Genomic DNA, 14,164 nt, shown 5'->3' with positions numbered 1-14,164 from the left:
CACCTGACAGGTATGAACCGGAAGACGAATATTATTATCATCGTCGCAATTATGTGTCCCAAAGGAAATTTTCGCAACCACGAGTTCCTAGAAAGCAATCTTCACAACCCCGAGTTCCTAGAAAGAAGTCTACGCAACCACAAGTTCCTAAAAAGAAGACTTCCAATCCAAGAGTTTAAACAAAGAACCCTTCCAACAAGTTATAAGGGTGTCATTTCCATGACAAATATCAAATACATCAATAAACACAAATAAACAATATACAATACTGTAAAATATCACAATACATGTATTGTAAAATTTCTTTAACAAGAAAATTGTGCACTCTTTGTCTAATGGTTACCTACTCATTGAAAATACGAAATAAAATGTAAATACCGTTTGTTTCCTTCTATTGTTGCTTAATCTTAGTCCAAGGGGTTGCATGATTATTAGCACGTGCGCACTGTATCATAAGGTCTGTCATGGAGTCAACTAGCGTGGTTTCGATTCCCCGGTTTGAACGTGAAAAGAAGTAGGGTCGCCTGTCCAGCCTCGTGTGTTTTCTCCGGGTCCTCCGGTTTCCTCCCACTAGTAAAGACCCCTACGCTCACGCGAATTATTGAAATGAAATTGAACCAATTGGTAGTTCCGAAATAAACTAGTTTGTGTCGAGTGGGCGTTAAATCCCATTTCTAGTAGTAATGGATGCCTTCCACGAGGTCCGATATTCTTGCCCTTGCTGGAAATGAAATGAAATGAAATGGGGTTTAACCTCCAACTGTTATCCGAACTGGGCTAATGAAGACGGGCATACGCCATACAGTGTGCTATGAGGGAAATTTTGCCCGGACAGCGGCACTAACGGCCTACTCTTATATCGAATTCCAACTGTCAAGGGACCTTTTACGTGCACGCCAATCTGTACACGGGACCTCGGTTTTTCGTCCCATCCGAACGACTAGACAGCTGTTCCTGTCAGGCCCTCCGTCCTGCATCACTGACAAGGGGGAACCACGCCGGAAAATCTGGTTAAACTTTCTCGGCCAATGCAGGGATCGAACACCCGACCTCCAGGCTAGCTACCCAGCGTCTTACCCACTTAGCCACGCTCTTGCTGGAAATGAAATGAAATGGGGTTTAACGTCTTACTATTCTGCTCCTAACCTGGGCTAATGAAGACGGACATACGCCATACAGTGTGCTATGAGGGAAATTTTGCCCGGGCAGCGGCACTATCGCCTACTCTTATATCGAATTCCAACTGCCAAGGGATCTTTTACGTGCATTCCAATATATACACGGGACCTCAGTTTTTCGTCTCATCCGAAGGACTAGACAGCTGTCCTTCTCAGGCCCTCCATCCTGCATCACTGACAAGGGAGAACCACGCCGCTCTTGCTGGAACATCACGTATTAAATTTGAACAATATGAACAAAAACAACACAATGTAAAATGTTTAACAGATATTTTTATTTTCTAACAATCTCTTAAAGACGGGTTAGCAAATTCAAAGAATTATTACCAAAGCCATCTGTTGCATACATAGAATTGAAAAACTCGATCCCTGAAAATAAACAGAAAACATGATCATTAAAGGGGGTGACCCATCTGCTGGTAGATATTAAAGGGGGTGATCCATCTATTGCTATGTTCTAGTGGTATTTTCTTCAGTTCAGTATCCATTGTTGCATAATAATCCAGGGCCCTGTTTCTCGAAATCTTAACTAAAGATAAAATACAATTTTAGTAGATACTTCAGTTTTGATTGGCTAAGGACTAAAATCAATCTAATATTATCCAATCAAATTACTAAAATCTGGATTTTATGAGAAATGGGGTTTAACGTCCACTCGACACAAACTAGGTCATTTCGGGGCTAACACATGGTTCAATTTTTTATTTCAATAATTCGCTTGCGCGTAAGGGTCTTTAGCAATGGGAGGAAACCGGAGGACCCGGAGAAAACCTACGAGATTGGACAGGCGACCCTACTCCTTGTCACGTACAACCGGGGAATCGAAACCCAGCCAGTTGACTCAATGACAGACCGCGTGATACAGCGCGCGCACGTGTTAACCATTCGGCCATCCACCCCCACCCCCCATAATGAGAGACAATCAGTCATACTGTAAAATGAATCATATTGTGAGTTACTGTAAATTGTTCAATATGTCTGGTTATATGATATGTTTAAATGTTCGATATTACATGATGTTTAAATTTATTATACTTACTCATACCAATCACTGTGAACACTGTAAATACCATGTATGTATCTATGCCACGGTACACCATAATAAAAGGTATGATCATATCCATTTACTTTGCCAGACCATTCACAAGATAATTCTGTCGGGAATACTGAAATACAAAAAAAAAGATGAATTGAAGTCCTACTCATCTGCATCAACCGGGATAACGAGAGGGAGAGAGTTTATCATCCACTGGACACAAACTAGGTCATTTCGGGACTAACATATGGTTTAATTTTATTTCAATAATTCGCTTGCACGTAGGGATCTTTAGCAGTGGGAGGAAACCGGAGGACCGAGAGAAAACCCACGATGTGATTTACACCCTACTCTTTGTTAGATTTCAACGGGCGTGGTCCCCCCTTGTCACTGATGCAGGACGGAGGGCCTGGCAAAGACACCTGTCTAGTCGTTCGGATCGGACGAAATACCGAGCGTGCACATTTGCGTGCACGGAAAAGATCACTTGACAGTCGGAATTCAATATAACAGTAGGCCGTGGTGCCGTTGTCCGGGCAAAATTTCCCTCATAGCACACTGTATGGTGTATGCCCGTCTTCATTAACCCTGTTCGGAGCAGAACAGTAGGACGTTAAACTCCATATCAACGGTTCTTGGATTTTCGTCCCAAACGAAAGACTAGAGGCTGATACTTCTAGGGAAAGCACGGCGGATAATGTAAAGGGAATTTACTGAAAATTTCAGTCAAATTCATCCACTCTAAACTCAGAATTCAACCATTGAATTTTTGGCCTAGCCTTGATCATCATTACTAAAGTCGGTAGGATAAAAAACATAGTCTTGATTATCCATTTCATGTTTTAATCATGAATGAATGCTGAACAGCAAATCGGATCCTAATCCAGTAAATATCGCAGGCTAGCGATGATATCGAGAGTGGATTAATGCCTATATAAGTTAATTAATGTCTAATTAATAATTTAGATAACATTTCAAGCCCAAAGAAAGACCTCCAATAGGCAGATTTAGCTTTTGCATAAATGGATAATTTTAAATACATACATTCGGGCAGTGTACAGCATTTGACGCCGTATTCCCTGTCCTCATAATAATTACTATGCGAACCCCTGAATCCGCATATTGCACCGTTGCCTGGACATTTGAAGTTCATCACATTATCATAACTATTAACTCTATCTGAAATAACAATACTAATAACAATTAAAATAAAATAAAATGGGTCTTTAACGTACTATTTCTTTTTGAACCAGCCAAGCTAATGAAGACTGGCATGCGGCTTATTGTTATTTCGAATTTCTATGTTTCTTCCACATGTACATGGGACCCCGGTTTTTCACACCGGTAGGTTCTGCGTCGCGTTCAATGCCAAGTCGGTTAAAAAAAATAGGACGTTAATACCCTCTCCAAGAGGAGGACGCTAGATCGGAGACGGTCCTGCACATGTGACGTCATATGTGGATTGTGCGTTACGGTTAGGGTAAGGGTTAGGGTTGGGGATAGTCCTGTTTACATCTTCAGGCTTTGACGAAATCTGCATGTCCTAACCCCTATCCTAACCCTAACCCACAATCCATATATGACGTCATATGTGCTAAAATGTGCAGGACCATCGCCGATCTAGCGTTCTCCTCTTCAAAATGTCCATTGACATATTTGTTATTTATATTTTGGGGGGTTGGATGGCCAAATGGTTAGCACATGCGGGCCGTATCATAAAGCCTGTAATTTAGTCAACTGGCGTGGTTTCGAATTCCTGGTTGTACGTGACAAGGAGTAGGGTCGCCTGTCCAACCTCGTGGGTTTTCTACGAGTCCTCCGGTTTCCTCCCACTGCTAAAGAACCCTACGCGCAAGCGAATTATTGAAATAAAATTGAACCATGTGTTGGTCCTGAAATGACCTAGTTTGTGTCGAGTGGACGTTAAACCCCATTTCTATCTCTCTCTCTCTCTATTTATATTTTGATTATATAGCCTATACCTGCAAACTCATAGTACCACACACTTACATCTGAAAGCCTCTAACCGGTCCAATCACTGACACGTACCGGTTTTTGATACCTTACGCTCGTTTTTCGATTAGGATATTTCGTATTTTTATATTAGCGGAAAGAGGTTGCGTATAAAGATTGACTTCAATATTACTTTGGTGGAAGCGGAAGTTAAATAAAGCTATTTCACACACGCGTAAAAAGCGAATTGTTAATTCAATAAATTTTTTATCACTTTCATGCTCAGGAAACAAAAATTACCAGGATTTCCTTTTCTGTATTTAAAAATGGAACTTATGTTAATTAAAGAAATTTTTGTAAATTACAGGAAAAACAAATACTGATGAAATTTTCTTTGTAATTTTTGTTTCCGGAATATTTTACGTTTTTTCACGGATTTTTGTTGTTGTTACATTGTGCTTACCGTGCCATGTACAGGAGCCCAGTGTGGCATAGTCTTGGCATTGGTAACTCCATTTCCTATCCTCGTAATAATCGTTGTGATAACTTGATATTGTTACAATCTGTTGGCCCGTCGGACATTGAAAATTCAAATAATAATCAAAAGAATTAACCCAGCCGCCGTAACAGCTTTCCAGCATTAAACACAGAACCAACAATATCTTTACCTACAAATAAAACGACACATTGTATTCATCTGACAAGGAATGATGTGCATGGTTTTTAATTTTATTTCAATAATTCGCTTAGCAGTTGGAGGAAACCGGGGGACGCCCACGAGGTTGGACAGGCGACCTACTCCTTGCCACGGGGAATCGAAACCACGCCAGTTGACTCAATCACAGAGCTTATGATACAACGCGCGCTAACCATTCGTCCATCCAACTCCCCTACAAAGAGGGTCAGTTCTTCAGTTCTACGGTAGTTCCTGGAGTCAGGAACTGGCTCACTAAATGTTAGTTTCCTGGTTCGATCACGGTATTGGCCGAGAAAGTTCCTTAGGGATTTCCAGTAAGGTTTAAGACGGTGGACCTGGCAATGAACAGTGTCTAGTCGTTCGAATGGGACATTAAAGAACCCTTGCCATTTAAACATACATTATGCAAGAGCTAAATCTGCCTATTGCAGGTCTTTCTTTAAAAGGCCTGAAATGTTATCTAAATTATTAATTAGATATTAATTAACTTATCCAGATCATAATCAACGCTCGATGACATCGCTAGCATACGATGTTTATTGGATTAGGTTCCGATTTTCTGTTCGACTTCCATTCATAATTTAATCATTAATCGGCGGAAATTCTCCCTAATAACACCAATGCGTATAGCCGTCTCCATCATTAAAGGGGTTGTTGCAATAAACCTATTTCATTTCATTTGTCTAACACAACTAAATATTTGAATTCCAATGTAAGATAATTTACTTACGCCTTCCATTTTGCCGGACCTCATGACAGTGTTGTGTTCTCTTCAAGTAATCTCGGCATTCTCAATATCTAAACTCACAAATAGCTTATATACGGAAGGTAATTTTAATATTAAAATCACAATGAAAAAGTTTAATGTTCTGTATTAAATCAACGCGATTAATAATATTTCTGATAAATAGTAGCCAATGCACCGTTAAATTTAATGATTAAATTTCTAATAAAATTATTTGTTGTCTAATTCGCTAGATATAAATATATATATAAAAATACAATAACATATTCAACCACTGTTGATTATAATGGCTTAATATCTGCATGATAAACTTTTATTTCAATTTATTAGAATTTAACACAGTCGTTTACTATTTGATGAACGTACAGTTCTAGCTGGAACATATTGTGTTAATAAATCAGTCATCTGGCTATCATTTAATCTCGTATAATTAGAAGTAATTTCAGTATCGTAAAAATCATTTAAAATCACGAAAAATTATCTAATTTATACTTCATCCGTCAAAAAGCAACACCTAGTAACTCACGCTTTCTTATTTTGAGAAAACAAAGGGAAATATAATGAATGAATATTAAACCCCAGCGTTTTCACCGAATTGAGTTATTAGGTTTTTCTGTGGCATACTAGGCAAATGAAGGAAGTTGCTAGACTGTGTCGTGGGTGTAAATGCTTACAAAATCAAAAGATCGGAATATCTAGTACAACAACAAAAAGCACATACCCTAGTCACTACAAATGTGGTCCTTAGTAAATTTTGATAAAAAAGAGTGATTTACTGGGTTTTGACTTTTGACGAGAGACTTGTGTCCAGTTTAAAGCTGACCGAATGTACGATTTACAAGCATTTAATGTTCTGACCACTGTTCAAAAATTAATCACTATGCCTTAATATCAAAACTTAGTTACAGGACCTCAAAGTTTTCAAATAATTTGTAAACAAAAGGCCATTTTGTTTCATGCACTACTTTCACTGCAGATGTATGGTGTACCACTAGTGGCACAGTGGACAGCAATATTGCCCCTATGATATGAGGCACACATTGTACAAATAGCCTTCATATTCCGGATATGATATCTAATTACAATAATAGCAGCCTTTTTGCAGGGATTTTTCATGACTTGAATACAGGGCTATATTACAATGTATGTATGTCTGCTAAGGCTTATTACACGTATATAGTTATACCCTAATGATGAATGTATCATTTGTGTGAAAGGGAGAGACACAGAGGGAGAGGTTTAATGTCTTCTGGACACAAACTAGGTCATTTTGGGACAAACACATGGTTCAAATTTATTTTAATAATACGCTAGTGTGTAGGGGTCTTAAGCAGTGGGAGGACATGGAGAAAACCCACGAGGCTTGACAGGCGACCCTACTGCCTGTCACATACAAGTGGACAACTGAAACTACGCCACTGGACTCAATGACAGACCTTGTGATCAAATGTGCACACGTTATCCTTTCGGCCACCCAATTTACTTAAAAAGAATTCAGCTAATGTATGTACATCAAATGGAATAATCCACATTATTTACAATTTGTTATACCCACCTGTTATTATATTAAAGTCAACAAATCCTAAATCACATTTCAGTTCCTGCCCTATGTTTCTAAAAATAGATAATGTAAAGGTGTATTTTTCAATTCATTTTCTAAATCCAGCACATACACAAATTCTCAATATACATGTACATATGTAAAACATTCAGCATTATTTGCAAACTTTCCAGTGGGAAGTGATATCAAATGTTCTAGTTAATTAGATGCTGACATACATGAATCACATCCATTCACAAATGTACAATGTTTCTGTCCTCTAGAAGGAATACATAGGTTTGTAAACTTGCCAACAGGGTTTGTGTAATATTAATAGTGATATTTTGGGCATACCCTGCCCATGCACAACACTCGTCACTTTGCAAAAGTGTAACTTAACTGTCAAGATAGGAAATGTTTTTGATTGGCATGTATGTAATGGTTGCTTTTGGTATGCTAGATTTAAAAAAAGACAGTTACCATTGTAGATACATTAACTATCAGTATCAGTTTGGAGGATTTTAAATCCACACATACATGTATTCACATATTTTATTTGACTCGGAATGTTTAAAGTTTTTGAGGTTTTTTTTAATATAAATTGACAATACTTACCATTTTAAAGGTTTTTTTTATCATAAATGCCACATAATTTTTAATGCTGCTTTGAATTCCATAGAAATCATAGTTTTCCTTGTTTATCTGTCAAATTACACAAGTCTATAACTCAATATCATCCATGGTATGCTAGATTTAAAAAAAGACAGCTACCATTGTAGATACATTAACTATCAGTATCAGTTTGGAGGATTTTAAATCCACACATACATGTATTCACATATTTTATTTGACTCGGAATGTTTAATGTTTTTGAGGTTTTTTTTATATAAATTGACAATACTTACCATTTTAAAGGGGTTTTTTTTATCATAAATGCCACATAATTTTTAATGCTGCTTTGAATTCCATAGAAATCATAGTTTTCCTTGTTTATCTGTCAAATTACACAAGTCTATAACTCAATATCATCCAAAGACTTCCACCTTGAAAATACAAATTATTTGTCAGTTTAAATCAACATTGATGTTGTGATCTTACCGGGAAAAGATGGGATTCTGATATCCGATATTTAAGACAAAATAATCATTTTACCATTGGTACACGTATCGTGTACCATAATGCGTTTCAGGACCTTTTGTAATAAGGTACTCGATGAACGAGGCTAGACATAACCAGAAATAACCATACGCTAGAGATTGTCATGCAATTGAGACTTCTGACATATTTCGCCGAACATAATTGAATTGAACTTTGAGTAAAAACGGAAACGATTGAATGTAAATCAGTTACATTATTATATGGATTGCTCTAGGTCTCAAATATTAGCGATTTACCTCCTTTAACTTTAAAGCAACACGGCCACCATAAACTGCGTAGATTATCTTGTCTAATTCTGTAAAATAAGAATAAAAATTACAAGGAAAAGTTTATATGAAACAAATCCTAAATAAACGACACATAATTATAATAGTATAATTATTATATAATAATTTTAAAAATGAAAACCCCAACAAACCATGTCTTAAATAAAGTAAGACACAAAAAATAATTTAATAATATAGGCCGAGGCTAAAACTTGATAATTTTAACTTATATATAAACCCACAAAATTTATCACTAGAAGACACAACTGCACGCAGCGATCCATCTACGTCATACGTCATTATGATCACTGCCCCAATTAGCCGCCATTTAAAAAGCCCACGTGATCATTTTGGGGAGGGACTTATCGGCCGGACTAACGCTTTGTGTACACAACAGAGTAAAAATAACCCGAGCTCGCACGTGTTTTATGTAAACACGTGTCTTTAGCAAAATGTAAACTTCTGTCAATCTGGTAAAAGCGATATATAATATGTACTAGTGGGTAATATTGCAATAAATTCTTTGTCATTGTAATGTTGCAATAAATTCTTTGTCATTGTAAACTGTCTTTAGAGATTCAATCTGTTTATCTTTCAAAACAAGGTTAGATACTCCTAAATTTGTCTTCGCAAACAAAACCGCCTCTGTGAAATTACCTTTTATAGGCGCCGCCATATTGAATAATTAGAGGACTATTTTGTGATTCGGCTTTGATTAGTTTGACATCTTTCATACACACAGCGGCTAAATAAACATATTTAATTTCATTCAATATGACAATAGAAGAGAAATAAATACTTCTAAAAAATACTAAAAGCATACTCAGTGTAACCACTAGGCGATCAAAGAATTATTTCTAAGGTAACTCATTTTCTAATCCTACCATGGCTACGGTAAATCCTGACATTGTGCTATATATGCATTATAATTTAACTGGGAAATCAGCAGTTTATCATCACGCTTTATTAAATATCATGGTGTAGTTACTAAATTTAATATATTGCCTTTCAAGCTAGTAGTGGAACAGTCCTTAACTATTTGTAGGAAAATGATTAAAACAAAATTGTATATATTGTTTGTTTTACAATGGGTCATGTTGTTTTTATAGATTATAAATTATAAATGCTTGTTTTTCAGCACATATTTTGGCATTTAAAAGTAGTATTAACAGGTTAATATCGAAAAGTAAAATGTTTTGTGATTGTTTAACTAGAATTGGGTTAACAGTATCGTAATTTGGAATTTAACCCAATAACATTCACAAAGTATTAACGCGTTTATCTCTATGTTTTTTTTTTTTTGGGGGGGGGGGGGGTTGTTTTGTCTATATGTGTATATTACCCCAAATGTTAATCGGATGCCCCGATATTTACGGGAGAGAGTTTTATTTGTGATACCCCTAATATTAATGGGATGACCCGATATGTACGGGAGAGATTTTTTTTTATTTTGTGATACCCCAATAATATAGATTGGGATGTCCCGATATGTTACGGGAAAAGTTTTATGTGAAACCCCAGTCAGGTGGGATTGGTTTAACCCCAGGAGAGGGTCGTGCTCAGAATTTTGAGCGAACGTATTGTCTTGCTTTGTGTTGTGTTTAAAAATTATAGAGATAAACCGTTATTAATTTTGATAAGTTCTTTCAAAATATCTTATTGAAGATTGGTAAAATGTGTTCAGATAAAACAATATGACATCCTAATTTCAATTCTATCCATGTAAATAATAATGTAAATATCGTTAGATAGCTAATTTAAGTCTGTTCCACTTGCTAATTTGATTAACTATTAATTAAGTTCACTCCATGATATGATAAACAGATGATAAAACTTGGGCACGAGTTGCGGTTATTACATAGCACATGTCATAACACACCGATCCGGCCAGGGGAGCCACGGTGGCTAGGTGGTTAAGACGCTGGCTCGCTAGCCTGGAGGTCGGGTGTTCGATCCCTGCATTGGCCGAGAAAGTTCATCTGGATTTTCCGACGTGGTTTCCCCTTGTCAGTGGTGCAGAACGGAGAGCCTGACAAGGACAGCTGTCTAGCCCTTCGGATGAGACGAAAAACCGAGGTCCCGTGTATACATTAGAATGCACGTAAAAGATCCCTTGGCAGTTGGAATTCGATATAAGAGGAGGCCTTAGTGCCGCTGCCCGGGTAAAATTTCGCTCATAGCACACTGTATGGCGTATGCCCGTCTTCATTAGCCCATTATAGGAGCAGAACAGTAGGACGTTAAACCCCATTTCATTTCATTTCATTTCCGATCCGGCCATGTCGTAAGGAGAAGATAAGACTACCGGAAGACACCGACCCCTTGCCATTACAGTACGGGAAACGTATACAAGAAGAAGACGGCGGAATGAAGGAAGGAGAAAAAAATGAATTTGTATCTCCCTACAGTTGGCTTCAAGGATTGTATTTCGCGCTTCCCGAGTGTGTGCGAACATTAGAATAGTTACAGTGGGTTTTTTTTTATTTTTATAGTTATTAGTGATTGTGTGCAAACATTAGAATAGCTTTAGGGGTTTATTTTTTATAATTATTAGTGATTCAAATAACTCGCGTGTGTGCAAATCCGAATATGTTTCATTATATATGTGATTCCAGGAACGCGTGTGTGTAAACAGTAAAATTATCTGCGACATAATTATGTGATTTCAATGTCTCGCGTGTATGAACACTTTAGTATATATGTATGAACTTTTCAACCAGTGTTTTATTACTTCTCAACCAGTGTTTTATTACTTCTCAACCAGTGTTTTATTCTTTTGCCATTTACATTTTTGTTGTTCATATAACTTTTAATCAGTGTATTGTTATTTTTCGTATTTTTGTTTATATATTAATTAGGGTAGTTACCATCGACTCCATTTATATTTAATTTTGTAATGGTCTTGAAAAGTTATTTCATATAATTCATAACTTTATTCAAAAAAAAAAGGGGAAGGTATGTTACATAATCACAGATTATCTGATGTTATAGACGCTTCCTGCCAACTTGACACCTGTTCGCTATCGACATCCCAGGAGTTCTTGGTCTATGTGATTATGTAACCTTACCTTGATGGCATGTCTTATTTAAACTTTCTTTGATGATAAGCAAATGTTAAACCTGATATGATACATGATACATCAGCCAGATGTCTAATCAGATTCCTTTGTCTGGAATGGTTTATAAACCCAGATTAACAAACGAATAAGAGAAAGGGGTCCGGACAGGACACGAGAGCGGAGGCCATGGGCACCTCGGCTCGGCACGAGACGGAACGAGGGAGAGCGCCCGAGAGTTGGCACATTGGTGCCAAGCTAGGACATGGCTCCCTCAATACAAGTTAGTTACGGAGTCTTTAAGTTTTGTACATAATATGTTAGAAGAAGCAGAGAATAAAAGTATTATAAGATGTTAAACTAGTCTTGTCATCAGAACGTGATTAAAGAACCAGAACCAAGTTGAAATGCAAACGAATTTGAGATCACTTGACGACGAAACCATATGTACCAACTTTTTTGACAGTTCGTCCCATCTTTCTAAAAAAAACCCACACATCTCCAGAGATCGGCTATCCGATCACAAATGACATCGATGCTACATAATGCCACAGTACCTTTCAAAGTTTCTCCTTACAAAACATTTCTCTCAAAATATTCACGAAATAAGGTTTTTGCCAAATTTCTTAATTGTTGACATTTGGAGGCCGAATGACACCTTCTAGAAGTTCTGCAGCGAATGGCAATAGTCCGACAAAGCCAATTTAAATTCCACAAGTTACACTTCACCAACAAAATGTAATACAAGCAACATATTCTAAGTGATATGTGTCAAATAGTATGCCACATAATATGACACTTATTACAACAAATTATAAACTTGAGCCAAAAACTCATTGAACGCGGAGTAATGCCTGTAAAGGGTGAAGGTCGTTTGAGCTGTGTTCGGAACTACGGATTGTGTATAGGTCTATATAATGGGTGATCAGAAAGAAAATGCAACGGTTAGGGTTTTTAAAAATATATAGGTATGTAAATAATTGATTTCCCTCGATTTGTATTCCGTCAGTAGGTTCGATCAACCTGGCGATTTTTCGTGCTTCAGTGATATGTCAACAGAAAGTCACTGGAGAAGAAGGGCGAGACAAAATAACAAAATGGCTACAGCACATGCGAGTATGTACCTAACGTAATGAAATACGTATTACATTAATAGAGAGAGGTTAATTGTAAAAGCGAGTCTCGACGGTTGTTGTACACACCATGGGACAATAGTTGAATGTGATAAATAACGTCAGAAAGTTCAAATAATTCTTGTAGGTGTAAACGCGTTTGTTGGACATTTTGCGATATTTTCACCATAAATTTACGCCTCAGTGATCACAAGATCAGTTTAAAGGGTCAGTGGTGGTAAAAAAATGGTCTGTGAGTAATGTTTTTTATTTTAGACGTTTGTATCCAAGGGCCACTGTTCTGGTTTTTGAAATATATTCTTCATCTTTTCAAGTGTTGTGACAAAATGGTGTCACTTTACCTTGCCCTTAACGTCCTACTGTTCCTACTGGGCTAATAAAGACGGACATACGCCATACAGTTTAGTGTACTATGAGGGAAATTTTGCTCGGGCAGCCGCACTATGGCTTATACGTATATCGAATTACAACTGCCAGGGGATCTTTTACGTACACGCCAATTTATACACGGGACCTCGTTTTTTCGTCCTATCCGAACGACTAGACAGTTGTCCTTGTCAGGCCCTCCGCCCTGCACCACTGACAAGGGAAAAACACGTCAGAAAATCCAGGGATCGAACATCCGACCTCCGTGTCTCACCCACTTAGCCACCGTGACTCCCTACAGTGTATAAGCTGGTGCGAAGTGGTCGTTCAAAAAGTTTAAAGTTAAAGTGATCTGTGTTTAAAAGGTAGCCAAAACGGATGTAATATACTAAGCAGCAAAAGAAACGTCAGGTTGATATATTTCTATGAATAGACTCATTGTATAAAACTTGCCAAATGTTTTTATTGTATATTTGTGACCACATCTCCAACTTTACCTGAGCAATAATGCTCCTTCCGAAACACAGAATTGAACCCAGGAAATGTTCTCAAAAACTCAACCCGACTTCTGAGATGGTAATGTGTTCTCCATGATTTTCATGTAACTCATGCAGCCCCCCCCCCCCGCATACCTGGTTGAATCATTTACAATACAACGTCAGCAGCATGCCACGACTCACGACAGCTCAGAGGAACCAGGCGCTTGGAAGACTGGACGCTGGCCACACTGCCCAATCCGTTGCCAATCACTTACAGGTCAGTGTTCGGTCCATCTACAGGCTTCAGCAACACCACGGATAATCGCCCCCGATCTGGTAGACCAAGGGTTACCACAAGGCGACAAGACCGCCATGTTGTGCGACAGCACGTGCAGAATCGCCTTAAAAAGGTTCCGTTTTTCTGTTCGACTTCCATTCATAATTTAATCATTAAATGGATAATCGAGATTATGTTTTTTTATCGTACAGACTTTAGTAATGATGATCGAGGCTATAGGCCGAAAATTCAAAATCTCGGTTCAGGTTGGATCAATTTG

The 14,164-nt window shown here is 37.7% G+C and overlaps 1 long non-coding RNA gene across 1 annotated transcript; it reads right to left on the bottom strand.

The window, feature by feature from the left end:
• Positions 1-1,431: 1,431 nt before the first annotated feature.
• Positions 1,432-5,680, bottom strand: LOC126815569 (uncharacterized). Its single transcript, XR_007677981.2, has 5 exons — positions 5,595-5,680; positions 4,631-4,835; positions 3,259-3,393; positions 2,218-2,344; positions 1,432-1,547 (listed from the first exon to the last, which is right to left on the bottom strand). It is a non-coding gene; the product is annotated as an uncharacterized LOC126815569 (long non-coding RNA).
• Between the last annotated feature and the right edge of the window lie 8,484 nt (positions 5,681-14,164).

The sequence above is a fragment of the Patella vulgata genome, chromosome 1 (assembly GCF_932274485.2).
Source record: "Patella vulgata chromosome 1, xgPatVulg1.2, whole genome shotgun sequence".
In the NCBI taxonomy this organism is placed as follows: domain Eukaryota; kingdom Metazoa; phylum Mollusca; class Gastropoda; family Patellidae; genus Patella; species Patella vulgata.
The sequence above is the reverse complement of the archived record's forward strand: the minus strand, read 5'-3'. Positions and strand labels throughout refer to the sequence as shown.